At 38.2% G+C, this 16706-nt stretch overlaps 1 long non-coding RNA gene across 1 annotated transcript in view; it reads right to left on the reverse strand.

The window, feature by feature from the left end:
* Positions 1-3226: 3226 nt before the first annotated feature.
* Positions 3227-16706, reverse strand: part of LOC111819574 (uncharacterized) — a 167300-nt gene continuing 153820 nt past the window's right edge. The window contains exon 4 of the long non-coding RNA XR_002823161.1: positions 3227-4435. This is a non-coding gene — a long non-coding RNA (uncharacterized LOC111819574). The remainder of the gene's footprint in view (positions 4436-16706) is intronic.

Here is a 16706-nt window from a genome sequence, read left to right on the forward strand (position 1 = left end):
ACAGCCATGGAGATACCCCTCCTTGCTGTTAGATGCCATTGAGTTGGCTTCAACTCATGTTGTGTATAACAGAACGAAACATTGCCCGGTCCTTCACTATCCTCACTATCTTTTGTATGTTTAAGCCCATTGTTGCAGCCATTAGGTGAATTCACCTCTTTGAGACCATTCTTCTTTTAACCTGACCCTCTGCATTGATAATTACTGGTCATTGGAATGAGAAATTTGGAAACAAAGAAGAAGGATCAGTAGTTGGAAAATATGGACTATGGAAAGAGACCATGGAAAAGCTCAATATCATCAGTGACAACAAGGCCGGGGCAGACTGCACAACAGGCCATCAACTATCCATATGCAAGTTCAACTTGAAGCTGAAGAAAATTTTAAAAACTCCACAAGAACCAGAGCACAACCTTCAGTATATTCCACATGAATTGAGACACCATCTCAGGAATAGATTTGATGCACTGAATACTAATGAACAAAGGCCAGACAAGTTGTGGGCTGTTATCAAGGGCATCATACATGAAGAAAGAAAAAAGTCATTAAGAAGACAGGAAATAAAGAAAAAAGCCAAAATGGATGTCAGAAGAGACTCTGAAACTTGCTCTTGAACATCAAGTAGCTAAAGTAAATGGAAGAAGTGATGAAGTAATGGAGATGAACAGAAGATTTCCAAGGATGACTTGAGAAGACAAAGTAAACTATTATAATGAAATATGCAAAGACCTGAAGTTAGAAAACACATGAAGCATTTCTCAAACTGAAAGAACTGAAGAAAAAATTTAAGCCTTGAGTAGCAATTTTGAAGGTTTTATGGGCAAAATATTAAATGATGCAGGAAGCATCAAAAGAAGACAGAAGGAATACACAGAGTCACTGGACCAAAAAGAATGGGTTGATATTCAACCATTTCAGGAGGTAGCATATGATCAAGAACTGATGATAATGAAGAAAGAAATCCAAGCCGTGCTGAAGGCATTGGAAAAAAACAAGGCTGCAGGAATTGACAGACTATCAGTTGAGATGTTTTAACAAATGGATGCAATGCTAGAAGCACTCACTTGTCTATGCCAAGAAATTTGGAAGACAGCTACCTGGCCAACCAACTGGAAGAGATCCGTATGTATGCCTATTCCAAAGAAAGGTGATCCAACTGAATGTGGACATTATTGAACAATATCATTAACATCATACACAAGTAAAATTTTGCTGAAGATAATTCAAAAACAATTGCAGCAGTACATGGACAGGGAACTGCCAGAAATTCAGCCATATTCAGAAGAGTACATGGAACAAGGGATATCATTGCTGATGTCAGGTGGATCTTGGCTGAAAGCGGAGAATACCAGAAAGATGTTTACCTGTGTTTTATTGACTATGTAAAGGCATTTGACTGTGTGGATCATAATAAATTATGGATAACATTTTGAAGAATAGCAATTCCAGAACACTTAATTGTGCTCATGCAGAACCTGTACGTAGACCAACAGTCAGTTGTTAGAACAGAACAAGGGGATACTGAGTGGTTTAAAGTCAGGAAAGGTGTGCATCAGCGTTGTGTCCTTTCACCATACGTATTGAAACTGTATGCTGAGCAAATAATCCGAGAACCTGGACTATAGGGAGAAGAACACACTATCAGGATTGGAGGAAGACTCGTTAACCATCTGGGATATGCAGATGACACAACTGCATGCCAAAAGTGAAGAGGGCTGGAAGATCAAAGACTACAGCCTTCAGTATGGATTACACCTCAACATAAAGAAAACATCTTCACAACTGGACCAATAAGCTACATCATATAAACGAAGAAAAGATTGAAGTTTCAAGGATTTCATTTTAGTTGGGTCTAAAATCAATGTCCATGGAAGCAGCAGTCAATAAATCAAATGACCTACTGCACTGGGCAAATCTGGTGCAAAACTTTTTAATGTGTTAAAAAGCAAGATGTCACTTTGAGGACTAAGGTGCACCTGACCCAAGCCATGGTATTTTCAATCGCCTCGCACGCATGTGAAAGCTGGACAATGAATAAGGAAGACTGAAGGAGAATTGATGTCTTTAAATTATGGTGTTGGTGAAGACTATTGAAAATACCATGGACTAGAAGAATGAACAAATCTGTCTTGGAAGAAGTACAGCCAGAATGCTCCTTAGATGAAAAGATGGCAAGACTTCATCTCATGTACTTTGGACATGTTATGAGGAAGGCTCAGTCCTTGAAGAAGGACATCATGTTTGGTGACATAGAAGGTCAGCAAAAAAGACACAGCGCCTGCAACAACAGGCTCAAACATAGCAATGACTGTGAGGATGGCGCAGGACAGGGCATGTTTCCTTCTGTTGTACTCCTTTTGCTATGAGTCAGAACTGACTCGACGGCACCTACCAACAACTTTACCAAATACGATAACCTTCTCCAAGAGTGGGTTCCCCATGACGACATGTCAAAAGTAAGTGAGATAAATTCTTGCCATCCTCACTTCTATGGAGCAATCTGGCTTACGAATATCCTTATGAAGACATATTTGTAAAGGCCTCTGATCGTGCATTCAAAAGCAAGTCTGAATTGGCTAGAACTTTAATTTTTCCCTCTTCTGTTGTAATTTCCTGATACAATTCTGATGCAATTTTCTGTCCTGATAACATATACATGCAGTTTGATGTGTTCATTAGTCTTCTAAAAGGTGAATGAATGGGTGAAAAGGCCTCATTTAAGAAGAGCCATTAACCCACCAGATGGACCATGGGTTGCAGATATAGGTGTTAATAAATAGTACCTAAAAGCAGTCCCAGAGTGTCAGTGGAGAGACCCACAGCTACAGAGGAACATTTTGCCGAGGACAAGTGAGATTTTTATGCTTAAACTTTTAATTGCTTAATAGGTTAGGAGAGGCTACCCTCCCTAAGAAAGGAAAGGAGGGCTCACGAAACTTCTGGATTACATAAACTTAATACACACACAGGAGCCCTGGTGGCATAGTAGTTAAAGCACTTGGCCTCTAGCTGAAAGCTCAGCAGTTCAAACCCACCAGATGCTCCACAGGAGAAAGATGTGACAATCTGCTTCTGTAAAGATTTACAGCCTTGGAAACCCTATGGGGGCACTTCTACTCTGTCCTATAGGGTCGCTGTGAGTTGGAATCAACTTGATGGCAATGGGTTTGGTGGTTTGGGTTAATATCCACAGGAGGCTAAATTTTAAAATAGCAACCCAAAGTTTTTTGTTTTTTTTTTTTCATTGTGAACAATCCCTTTTACTGTGTCCTTCATACTTAAAATTGTATCTTGAGACACAGATTTATTAACATAGGAGAGGACTGAACTAGGAACACAAATTGTTGAGTCCTGGACTATAACTGCAAAAATAGGATCTTAAAACCAAAGATAATACTTTTGAAAGCCTAGGTATTTGATTACAAGAACCAAAATTTCTGACAGAATTTTTTTTGAGTTCTGAATAACTGAAAAGTTAAAATGTATACTATAAAAAGAGAAAAATGTAAATGAATACTATTTAGTTTTCCTACCCAAAAGGATAGAAAATTCAACCAGATTGGAGGAGAAGGGGTATTAAGATGAAGAAAATAGCAATGAAGCTTGGCCCTTATGGACCTTGAAACATCCCATTCTCAAACTGAGACAGTAAAGTAGGGAGGTTAATTACAGTGTGCCTTCAGTAATCTCATTCTTTTTTACCATGTTGTTAAAATATCCTTCTAACTCAGTTCACAACTTCTTGCTCTCCCTATCTTTGGTAATAACATCCTTATTAGGTTGCATTTTGCTTGCATCTTGAGGTTATTTTTCTGGATAGCCTACTCAATGGTCCAAGAAATCTTATGGTAATGTGTTCCAATAATTAAGTAGAAAAACAATTATTATACAGTACACATGGAGTAGCCATGAGTCAGAATCGACCTGATGGCAACGAATAACAACAACAATATTAATAGCTGTACTAACATATGAACACTGATTTCCTAATTCTCATTTTTCACACAATAGTGGGGGCATAGTAGAAATATAGCAAAAGGTGTTAGAAGAGTATAAATTTTCCCATTTGTTTCTTTCTCTCATTTCATTCAGAAGCAAAACATTTTCATTTCTCAGGTTGTTGGAAATAACCAAAAGAAGCAGAGTTATCCACGCTTTCTTCTAGCCCACTGTATCTATTAGAATGTGTTTAAGAGGAAACAACAGAGAACACAGCTGAAACTGGCTTAATCAATAAAAAGAAATCCATTGGTTGTCCTGCTTGGACGTTTCAAAAATATGGTGGCCTCAGGGATGACTTGATTCCGATGACCTTATCAAGAACTTGATTTCTTTCTATATCATGGTTTTGCTTCCAGAACTTCTGCTTCATCCTGAGGCTGACTTACAAGATGGCCACTAACAACTTCAGGACTACTTGCTTCCAAATCTAAGACTGTGGAGACAAAAAAAAAAAAAAAAAATCACTTTCAGAGGTTATATGATTCTTGAAGTATCTTATTTTTTACAATTTCATTTTTATATTTAGGTTAATGTTGAATAGCTGTTTTCCTTCTTGTCCTACAACTGACACTAAGGATTCAAAGCTGAGAACAAAAAGGCATCAAATACCTAATATTCTACACTGAACCAAAAATAATTTAGGTATCAGACACTTTGACTGTGGCCAAATCAGCTTTGTATTCACCACCGTCAATCCGCATTACCCTATCCTCTCCGTCCGGAAATAAGCAGATTACTAGAAGCAGAAACAGAGGACAGTCTCCTTTGTCAAGAGACTCTGTCCTAGGGAGAAAGTGCTGTGGCTTATATTACCCACAAGGGGGAGCCATACAAACAAAGTACTCTCAAAAAAAAAAAAAAAAAAACTTCCGTTTAGTGGGACTCCAACTCAAGGCAATCCCACATGTGTCAGAGTAGAGCTATGTTCCATAGGGTTTCAATGGTTAATTTTCCAAAAGTAGATGGCCAGGCCTTTCTTCTGAAGTGCTTCTGGGTGGGCTTGAAATGTCAACGTTTCAGTTGTCAGCTGAGTACGTTAACCATTTGTACCACCCAAAGACTCCGAGAAGTGCTTTTCTACCTCCCATTAATAGGGTGACATACCTATAGGGTGGCTGTGAGTAGGAATCGACTCAACAGCAATGGGCAACGGTAACCTCTAGGTTCTCCCAGAAAGTTCTAGTTCATACCGACAGCCCTTTATTCACAAAAGTGACCTGATTTGGACAATGAGATATATGGTCACCCTATTCAACAGCCAAGTGAGAAGCAACTCCTTCCAGAAAGGGAGATTGGCTTTTCATTTTCTGGAAGAAATTCACCTTATGCCTTAAACTGATTAATCTACCTTTGGGAGTTATTTGAGCATGCAGAAGAGAATTGTCTACACAGGACAGAGTGGAGAGACAGAAACAATGGAGCAGCCTGCATTTCCATGGTTTGATATGGTGAGAATGCAGCAGTTTTCTGAGCCAAGCAGACATCGCAGAAGGTACCCAGGTTTGAGCCATCTTGCTGGTTGCCCATCAAAGTGAGCTGGCCACAGGGAGAAGAGAGGCTGTAAGACAAGGATGGAGTTTGAGGGGAATGGGGAGGCAGGCTTTCCTGGGGCTGGAGGAGGTAGAGCCAACAAACCTCCTGCTTCTGGGTGGGGAGACAAACAGACCCCCCAAAAAACCACACATGTGCTTTGAAGGAGCAGCAGTTGATGCCTGTCAGACAGAGGGCATCCACAGACAGCCATTGTTATGTATACAAGTATTCACAGCAGCAAACATACACCAGTGAGTTTAAGGGACTAATCTTTGTCTCTGCAATGCCTCCTCCCTACACCATCAATGAAGTAGTTAGATTTAGAAAGGAAGGTGAAGCAGTGAAGGAGTGAAAACAGAACACTCCTTGGTCAGTACTGGGAGGAAGAAGGTGATAAAATTGAAGTTTTAAATTGGACAAGACTAGACTGCACTTTTTAATAACTGAAAGTGATGGGAAAGCTATGGGATCTCCTAAAATGTCATTAAAGCTTGGGAAAAGGATGATCAATGAAGCATGGTTGAAGGCAATGATTGGAGAAAAATGAAACTATCTTGGGTTCGTATATCACCAAGTTGAGATTGTCCAATAAACTTATTTGATTAACAACCTTACCTGCTCTTCCACATGACCCCCCTTAATAGTTTCATTATTGCAAGTGGCATTGGGGTTTTGGGAAATTTGTGAATGCGCAGTTTGTTTTATAAGATCATGTCCTTAATGGTGGTTTATTTGATTCGTAAGATTTAAAAAGTGGTTGTTGATGAACTCTGAACTCTAAATATGTAACTTCCCTTTCTAGAATATATCTTAAACGCCAAAAGCGATAATATCTAATCCAGAAGATAGAAACGTAAAAGGCTGATAAGTTAGGAACCTGCATTTCTATCTTGCCTTGAAGTGCACTACATAAATGCAGAGGTTTCAATTGTTATCCATTTTAATTTTCAGATACAGAAGGGTAAGTCAAGTAGGTAACTAGCTTCTATAGATCTCTCCAAGAAAAACTGAAATGATCGACTTCAGGCAGCTAATCTAGCACTGGATCTAAACCCCTCAGGGAAATATTTATGTTTTACTAGTTTACTCAGAGAAAGAGCTCTAGGGATCTGCAGATATCCTCTGTGATTTTGACTGAAGGAAACACTGATGCCAGAGCTGAAGCTTGTGATTTAATCATAGAAGAAACTCAGCCTTTAGCAATCCTATCTCCTAAGAAATCAATAGCTACACTTTCAGTTCTATTAAAGGATTTTTTAACTTCTACACCTGACCAAGATATTAATTTATATATGTTCTATTGTCTAGCTTTCTTGTTGATATCTTCAGATGTTGATAGATGAAATCAATGATTCAGTTTGAGAATATTTTCCCCTAGGATTTCCTCTGTCATCATCATCATCATTATTTTAATTATTTATTGACTTATATACCATTTTCCAAATGCTGGTATACTTTAAGGAATTATCCATAAGCATCCAAAGATAATGCATCACATCAGCATCCCAAACGTAGAGTCTGTCAGTTGGAGGTGGCACAAAATAGCCTTAAGAAACAAGAATTCGCATTAGATTTAAAAAATAAAAAAGAACATGGAAAATCAAACAAACAAAAATCCAATTGAAAAGACAGAGAAATTGGAGTAACTAAAATTCACATCCTCAAGACAGTTTATAGCCTGTCACAGTACCCAGGGCTTGTGAGACATGGAACCAACTACAATGAAGTTCTCCAAACGTCCACATGATGGAGCTTTTTACAATATATGCACTATACAGAGGCTGTGGTTCTCCATCAATTAAGAAAAATATGGTTTCCTGCTCTGATTTGCTTGAAATACTGTTATTTATATTAACGCATTTCATTTTACCTTATAATGACAGCTAATACCAATTGAGATATTTCAACAAATGGATGCAGTGCTGGAAGAGCTCACTTGTCTATGCCAAGAAATTTGGAAGAGAGCTACCTGGCTAACTGAGTGGAAGAGATCCATATTTGTACCCATTCCAAAGAAAGATGATCCAACAGAATGTGGAAATGATCAAACAATATTATTAATATCACACACAAGTAGACTTTTGCTGAAGATCATTCAAAAGAGATTGCAACAGCACACTGACAGGGAACTGCCAGAAATTCAAGCTGGATTGAGAAGAGGATTTGGAACAAGGACTATCGTTGCTGATTTCAGATGGATCATGGCCGAAAGCAGAGAATACCAGAAAGATGTTCACCTGTGTTTTATTGACTACGCAAAGGCATTCGACCTTGTGGCTCATAACAAATGATGGATAACATTAAGAAGACTGGGAATTCCAGAACACTTAACTGTGCTCATGAAGAATCTGTACGTAGAACAAAAGGCAGTAGTTTGAACAGAACAAGGGGATACTGTGTGGTTTAAAGTCAAGAAATTTGTGCCTCAGGGTTGTATCCTTTCGCCATACTTATTCAATCTATATGCTGAGCAAATAATCTGAGAAGCTGGATTATATGAAGAAAAATGGGGCTTCAGGATTGGAGGAAGACTCATTAACAACTTGCTATATACAGGTGACACAGTCTTGCTTGCTGAAAGTGAAGAGGACTTGAAGCACTTATTGATGAAGATCAAAGACTACAGCCTTCAGTATGGATTACACCTCAACATAAAGAAAACAAAAATCCTCACAACTGGACCAATAAGCAACATCATGACAAACAGAGAAAAGAATGAAGTTTTCAAGGATTTCATTTTCCTTGGATCCACAATCAATGCCCATAGAACAGGCAGTCGAGAAATCAAACAATGCATTCATTACATTGGGCAAATCTGCTGCAAAAGACCTCTTTAAAGTATTGAAAAGCAAAGATGTCACTTTAAGGAGTAAGGTGTGCCTGACCCAAGCCATGATGTTTTCAATTGCCTCATATGCTGTGAAAGCTGAACAATGAATAAAGACGACTGAAGAAGAACTGATGCCTCTGAATTATGGTATCGGCAAAGAATATTGAATATACCATGGACTGTCAGAAGAACGAACAAACCTGTCTTGGAAGAAGTACAACCAGAATGCTCCTTAGAAGCAAGGTTGGTAAGATGACGTTTCACATACTTTGGACATGTGATCAGGAGGATCAGTCCCTAGAGAAAGACATCATGCTTGGTAAAGTAGAGGGTCAGCGAGAAAGAGGAAGACCCTCAACGAGATAGATTGACACAGTGGCTGCAACAATGGGCTCAAGCATATCAACAATTGTGAGGACGGCACAGGACCAGGTAGTGTTTCTTTCTGCTGCACATAGGGTTGCTGTGAGTCAGAACCAATTCAACAGCACCTAATAACAACAGCAACAATTTTGGTCAAGACATTTGATTAATGTTTTTGGCATAAAACATTGATTTTTAGTTTTATTGACCTTATGCATATCTGTTTTCTGTTTTCCAACACCAACAAAAAAACCTTATATCAGTTTATTTTCTTCAATGTGCATTGGTAGGTATTTTCTACAACTTAAGGGAAAGAAGAAAGCAAAAATAAGGGAGAAAAGTGAAAACAATGTCTTATGATAGAAAACAGGAGTTTATATTTTCTATGTTTAATAGATCTCTAAAGCTTTAAAAAAAATTCCCATAATCTATCTCCTCGGACAGATCAAGGAAGCAATATAAGAAACCTACAGCAGAAGGGAAATGTCAAGGAAACATCACAGATGTAAAACAGATTTTTTTCCACGAGCAAATTGTTTCTAAGACATATTTTCTATAAATGTCCGGTACTTGCCTTGTGCAGGAGTTCTTGGCAAATAATTCAGACACAGAAATTCTAGAAGGCTAAAAACCAGGTTTTATATGTATTTTTTACATACAAGTCAATTCTAATTTCAAATGAAAATGTTGATAAAGTGTGTATCTTTAATTTCTGCTTCTGTAATTTCAAAAAGGAAGATTTAAATTTCAATATAAGTGATTTTATACATATGCATGTGATAGTTAAGGTTGTGTGTCAACTTGGCTGGGCCAAGATTCTTATTGGTTTGGCAGTTATGGAATGATATAGTTCGGCAGTTATACAATTATGTAATTTGGTAGTTATGTAATGATGTAGTTATCCTCTATTTTGTGATATAATGTAATCATCTGTATCATGTGATCTGATGTGATCAACCAATCAGTTGTAAGGGGAGTTTCCTCAGGAGTGTGGCTAGCATCCAATATATATGGATGTTCTGGTAAAGCTTGCTGGCTTTTGCTCTCTCTGGATTCTGCATTCAGCTTGTCGTCATCTGGCCTCTGGTTCTTGAGACTTGAGCCAGTGACATGTCATATTGCCTGCCAATCTTGGGATTCATCAGCCTCCACAGCCTGTGGGCCAGCAGCCCGCCACCTGACCTGGTGATCTTAGATTCATCAGCCCCTGCAGCTATGTGAGTCAGGAAAAGACTCTAGCCTGATGCCTGACCCACAGACTTGGGATTTGTCAGCCTCTACAACCACGTGAGCCATTTCCTTGAGACAAACCTCTCTCTCTCTCTCTTTCTTTATATATATATGTGTATACGTATACGTATACGTATACATATACGTATATATATACATACACTTCACTGGTTTTACTTCTCTAGAGAACCCAGCCTAAGAGAATGCAATAATTTGAAAATCACCAATTCTAAAGTTTTTTTTTTATGCAAAGATATGTCAGCACTCTGAAAGATTCTAAATGTCACTAGCTCTTATTTCTGTTGTTATATTTTTACACAAATAATTTATGCCTTCTATGTTTGTTTGCCAACTGCTCCCTCCCCCTGCAGTGAGATATTTTCACAAGACATCATGCTTATTATTTTTTACAGCAATAGGAAAAAAAAAAATTGTCATAGTGGCACTTAACAAAAATACCTCATGGGGGGAAGGGAGCGGCTGGCAAACAAATGTAGAAGGCATGCATTATTTGTGTACAAATATGGTATATGATTTTATGATGCCCATTTTAAGTAGCTAGAAGTCATTACTTGAAATTGGATTTCTCACAAACAGATTATTTTTTAACCATAATAACAACAAAGTTATTACTAAAGAGAAAGGATTTATTCACCAAATTTCTTTGCAGAAGTCAATCATGACTGCAGAGGAACTTGATTAATGGTGCATAATCTACAAATGCTATGGAAGCATTGTAAATGAGAATGTTAATTATCTAACTTTTTAGCAGAAAGGTAAGAGTTTAACCTTTAGAAAAGAAAGACAGGACTAAATAACTCATGGGAATTAGTAATGGGATAGTGAGCTTTTTATATTCACAATGGCAACCGAAATCCATCACAGGTGACAACTGACAGAAACACATGAACATCAGTTTTTACCAAAGTTGACACATGAAGTGTTGGCAGCCTCTCAGCTTCATCCTAAATAAGAGTCTACATCTCCAAAGTATTCAAGAGGACCAGCATGCACACCAGACGAAATTTATTACTATGAGTTTACTTGAAGACAATTAAAACGTTAATTAAAAATTCATGTATTACTAGGGTACCAAAGCTATAACTTTTCAGATACCTCTGTTTTACAGCTATTTATGGTAACTCATAGCTCTCCAATAATCCAGTACACATTATTTGAAGGTTATTTTTGTGGATAATTTTTTAATATTAATTACAATCATAATGTTGTTCAATCATCATCATTTTCCATCTGAAGGCTATTTTCTTGTGTATGTTTGTTCATTATTTGTTTTTTGGGGGATAGACATTGATTTTTTTTTAATAGTAAAACTCTTTGAACTAAGTTTATGTGTACCAGTGCTCTATTTCCCTTTCTTCCTGAAATCAAAGTTAATATAAAACAAAGAACTGCAGAAGTCATTTAACTTAACAATGTGAATGATAAAAAGGGAAAGATATTATATTTTAGCAATATATAATATTTTTCATAGTTAAAACTGTATAACTTCCCAGGAAACCTAGACATGTTAGATCATAGCCCCTCTGAATTGAAATGGGCAAGGCCGGTAACCTTAGACCTTCAGATAAAAGCTACTCCTTCAAAAGGAGGCTTCCCTGGAAATGCTTCCTCAGTATCCTTTATGGGAACTTCTTCTTCCACCCTGTTTGCATGTTGTTCTTCAGACATTCTGTCCTTTACATTTTTCTCTTCTTGCTCCACATGTTACCAATGTGATCTGATTCTACTAAGCTTTCAACCACCACAAATGCGTTGATAAATTCCAAATCAATACCTTCAGCTGATCTTGATCATTTGCACTCCAGGAGAGCAAATCCAATTGCCTACTGTATATAGCAGCTATAAATCCAGTCTATAAAACCACATGTCCAATAAATGGATTTTCTTTATTTTTCAATAATTGAACTTAATTTCTATTTTGAGAACTCATTTCACCTGATAATGGAAACAATTTCAATCAGTTGAAGGAGCAACCTGACTTTCCCCAGACTTGCTTCTAAATTCTGGGGGAATTGGGTGAAGGGCAATGTGTTTACATATTCGCTCTGTTATCATCTGCTGAGATGTCCGTATTCCCTCTTTGTACTCTGTTTACGATTCACAAAGATTGGTGCTGCTACCTTCCCTACCCCAACTTCAGTACGTAAGCCCACTTTCAACCATGTAATGGACATTTCATGGCATGTGGAAAATATTCTCTTGACCCCAAACCACTCAGAGCTATGGGAAATTCAGAAGGCCTCTCTGACCAGTCTACCTACACATACTTGGAGAAGATTTCTTCTTCTTTTGCCCTTGCTTGTTGTAAGAGGATGCTAGAATCTCACCAAATCTCCAGATTCTAGAGTTAGATGAGAAAGGTCCTTCTCTTCCCTTTTTAGAGCCCATACAATTTTTTCTCTAGTCTAGGGCCTGGCAAGAGAGCTGTGGAGAAGGAATATTTTTTTCTTTTTAATTATGTGCTTTTTCCAAATCTTTTCTGTATGCCAGGATCTGGGTTAATAATTAACTCTTTTGGTCTGTTTTCCATTGATCAACTCCTCTTTTGCAGTTGTCAGCATGGAATACCCCAGCTTCCTGGGCTAGGGAAGGTTAATTGATTCCAGGAGAATGAATTAAAACATCATTTACATCTCAAAATATTATCCAACCTCAACATTGCCTTCATAGATTTCTTCCACACATAACATATACTCAAAAGATCTCAAACTCATCTTCCACCCGAACCTTCTCTACCACCTAACCATCTAGTTAGTAATCCCAAGCAAAAATGCCTAAGCCATCCAGAAGTCTTCTGCATATCTCAACGTCCATATAGTAACATTGTCCTATTAATTCAAATTCTTCAAGTTCTCAAATCAGTTCCTTTTTCTCTCCTGCCCTTTGGACAGATTATTAATTTAGACCCTAATCATCTACCCTTACTATTATAATAGGCTCCAAACTGATCTACCTACCTCTAGGTTTGCATCCCCTCTTCTATTCATCATTGATAGCACTACAAAAACATTTTCTCTAAAATATTATATTATATTACACATAATATTTATATTACATATAAAAAGATTTGTAAATATTTACCCTTTGCTTGAAGCTCCACTCCCCTCAAGATCCATGTAATAATTTTTACTTGTATTATAGGAATCATCAAGCCGCGTGACTCCGAGACGTTTTCCCTGAGGTAACCGCACCTCTCCATAACCTCCACACACAACACATTGTGATATGATGCTTTAGTCGTTTGTCCTTCTCTCTGACAACACTACAGTGTGATCCAGGTGAGGCATATACCATACTGAAAATGATCTACGTATTTGTACTACAAGTGCCTAACATAGTGCTGAGAATATAGTATATTAGATTAATTGAACACTTAACCTTCCCAATCAAAATAACGTTCCTGATGGTTCTCATTCCAGTTTTTCTTGCTCCATTGCCAAATTCAGCTTTTGCACAAAGCCTTGGTCTTGCGTACATGAGTGCTCTTACCTTACGGAACAATGTCTATGACTCATCATTTTATTCTTCTGGCTATATGCCTATAAAATTAATTTGAAAAAAATGTTTAAAGTACTTACTAATAATATGGAAAACAAAGAGGTTTTCAGGAAAAATAATGAAGTGTCTTATATGACTCCACTTAAACAGCATTTACATTGTCATAATAATGTGAACTTCAAATATTGATCATGCAAAATGACTACCAAGGAAAGAAAAATGTGTGGGAAAGTTAATAGCTGGAAAGATAATGCCTAAAAGTGAAAAGTTAGGAGGGAGAATATAAACTCGTTATTTGGAAATATAGAGGGATGTATGGGGACTATGGAAGAACACAGGAAGTGCATGGAACTATCTAGAAGAAATTTAGGGAGTTTAATGGTTTTTAAACAGACTTTCAGCAATCCTACTTCACCCACCTTCACCTCCACTTCTACAGGTCTCAAGTGCTAGCCAACTCCTGAGCCCTTTAGTGATTCTTTAATCAAATCAGATTTCTTCTTGGCTATCCCACGGTTGGGGATTCACCTTTCTTGTTTCTGTTTTGTCTGTTACCGGTTGTCTTGCTGATTTACAGCTTTAAAAACTTTTGCTGCTGGATCTGTCATTGACTACTCTCCTGTTCTCTTTGTCCCAGTGGGTTTATGCCTTTAAAAAATACGTTACTGAATTTTTAGTGGAAGTTTCAGACAGAGAAAATGTACATGTTTACGTTCAAACTACCATTTTTTTTGCCATGATTTTCTGGTCACTTTCAAAAGTTCTGTCACTCTTATTCAGAAAACATTTCCATTCAGGTAATTAAGTTGTCTAGCACATGTAACAGCAAAACTCAGAAATTCATTTTAATTTGAAGTTGTCCACTATCCGAGTTTTAGCATTCTTCATTCTAGAACTCATGATGAGCATGACTACTGTGGCTGGCTTTTTCTCTCTTTCCCCACTTCATGCTGTTCTTCCTCCCACCATCCATCACTCAGCTTCTGTAGGGACTCGGGAGAGGGAGGAAAGACAGGTGAAGACCAGAAAAGGTGCTCTCTAACCTGGTGTATGTTCAAAGATGAATCTTTCTTTTGTGCACTTCTTTTGTTGATTCTTTAGGAAACGCTCTATCCCTTCACAAACACACACACAGACATCCTGTTGTTGTTGTTAAGTGCCATCGAGTAGGCTCTGAACTCATAGCGACCCTACGTACAACAGAAAGAACACTGCCCGGTCCCGCACCATCCTCACAATCGTTGTTATGCTTTAGCCCATTGTTGCAGCCACTGTGTCAATCCATCTTGTTGAGGATCTTCCTCCAGGGACTCATCCCTCCTGATAATGTGTCCAAAGTATGTTAGATGTAATCTCGCCATCCTTGCTTCTAAGGAGCATTCTGGTTGTACTACTTCCAAGACAGATTTTTTTCTTTCTTTTGGCAGTCCATGGTATATTCTATATCCTTTGCCAATTCCACAACTCAAAGGTGTCAGTTCTTCTTGTCTTCCTTATTTATCGTCCAGCTTTCGCATGCATGTCCAGCAACTGAAAACACCATGGCTTGGGTCAGGTGCACCTTAGTCTTCAAGGTGACAGCTTTGCTTTTTAACACTACAGACATCCTGAGAACATCCAAATGTAGCTCACCTGGCATGGCAATGACTCTCCACTCTCCTCTTGCTAACAGCTCACTCCTTGACCTCTAGCAGTCCATCCTGCAAAGGCTCTCTGTCCTGGTGTCACAGCTCCTCCAGTGAAACCTTCCAGCACAAAGCTATTTTGAGAGACACTTGACAAACTCTTGCAGTGCAGGAACTTCCAAGGCAACGCTTCTCTTCACTATCTCATCAGCACCACAATCCAGCCACAGCTTTTTGCTTTTAGGATTTTCTAGGCATGAATCTGGCCCCATCCTCCATGCCTACGGATGCAGAGGATCCAAGCCAAGCTCTCCTAGGGGTCCCAATGAGCCCCTCAGATGTAGCATGAGGTGAGGGAAAAATCATTTTTTCTCTTTTCTCATGGATATTGGGAATGATCAAGGAATTCATCAAATATCTCCAAGGAAAATATTTCTTAGTCTCTTCCAATCTCAACACGTTATTTTCTCAAGTGAGTATTAAGGTAAATATTGCAAAACTTGTCCGGGCATCTCCTCAGCAAGTAATGAGTAACAAAGTGGTTTAGAACCTCACTTTGAAATGGTTTGCCTTCTATTATGTCTTTGCTTCTTGAGGCCTCAGTCAAACCCGAGATACCCGTTGCTGACGAGTTGATTCCGACTCATAGCGACCCTATAGGACAGAGTAGAACTGCCCTGTAGGGTTTCCAAGGCTGCAATGCTTATGAAAGCAGACTGCCAAATCTTTCTCCAGTGGAGCAGCTGGTGGGTTCAAACCCCTGACCTTTCTTTTGCAGCCAAGCACTTAACCACTGCTCCACCAGGGCTCCATTAAACCCGAGATAGAGTTACATTTTTACATCCTCTGAAATACTTAATAGCCACCTATAACCCTTTAACAAATCACTTGACTTCTGTAATGTGAAAGGATTGATCCTAATGATCTATGGAATACTTCCCATCAAAAAAAAAAAAAAGTGTTATATATGGATCCTATAAAACATTTACATTTGCCTGCATGTTAAGCAAAAAAATACCATCACAAAGAGTACTACAATGTAGTAAACTATAGAAAATGTCTTATTTAGAAATATGATGTAGATATTATCTTCATTTAAATATTTAACACCCACTTGATAAAACCAAGTACTGGCCAAGATTTGGAGGAACTAGGATACTCATTTACTGCCGGTGGGATTGTAAATTGATACAGTCCCTTAACATAAGTAGAAGCCAGCAGAGAAGAGAACTGGGGAAATGAAGCCCGCAAGGGCCATCCCTCTTGCTATCCAAAGCAATGGATCTGAGCAAGCAGGCCCAAGATGTTAGGTTCTCTTCAAGTGAATGGTAAGTATACAAGTGTCCATTGTATCATTATTCTTTAAAGTAAACATGCACAATATATATTCACCACCCATCTCTCATTTTGTCATACTGTGGTGGTTTGCGTATTTCTGTGATGCTGGAAGCTATGTATTTCAAATACCAGCAGGGTCACCCATGGTGGACAGGTTTTTGTTTGTTTGTTTGTTTTTTGTATTGTACTTCAGGTGAAGGCTTACAGAACAAATAGTTTCTCATGAAACAGTAGTACACATGTTGTTTTATGACATTGGTTAACAA

The sequence above is a fragment of the Trichechus manatus genome, unplaced genomic scaffold (assembly GCF_000243295.1).
Source record: "Trichechus manatus latirostris isolate Lorelei unplaced genomic scaffold, TriManLat1.0 scaffold00012, whole genome shotgun sequence".
Taxonomy (NCBI): Eukaryota; Metazoa; Chordata; class Mammalia; order Sirenia; family Trichechidae; genus Trichechus; species Trichechus manatus.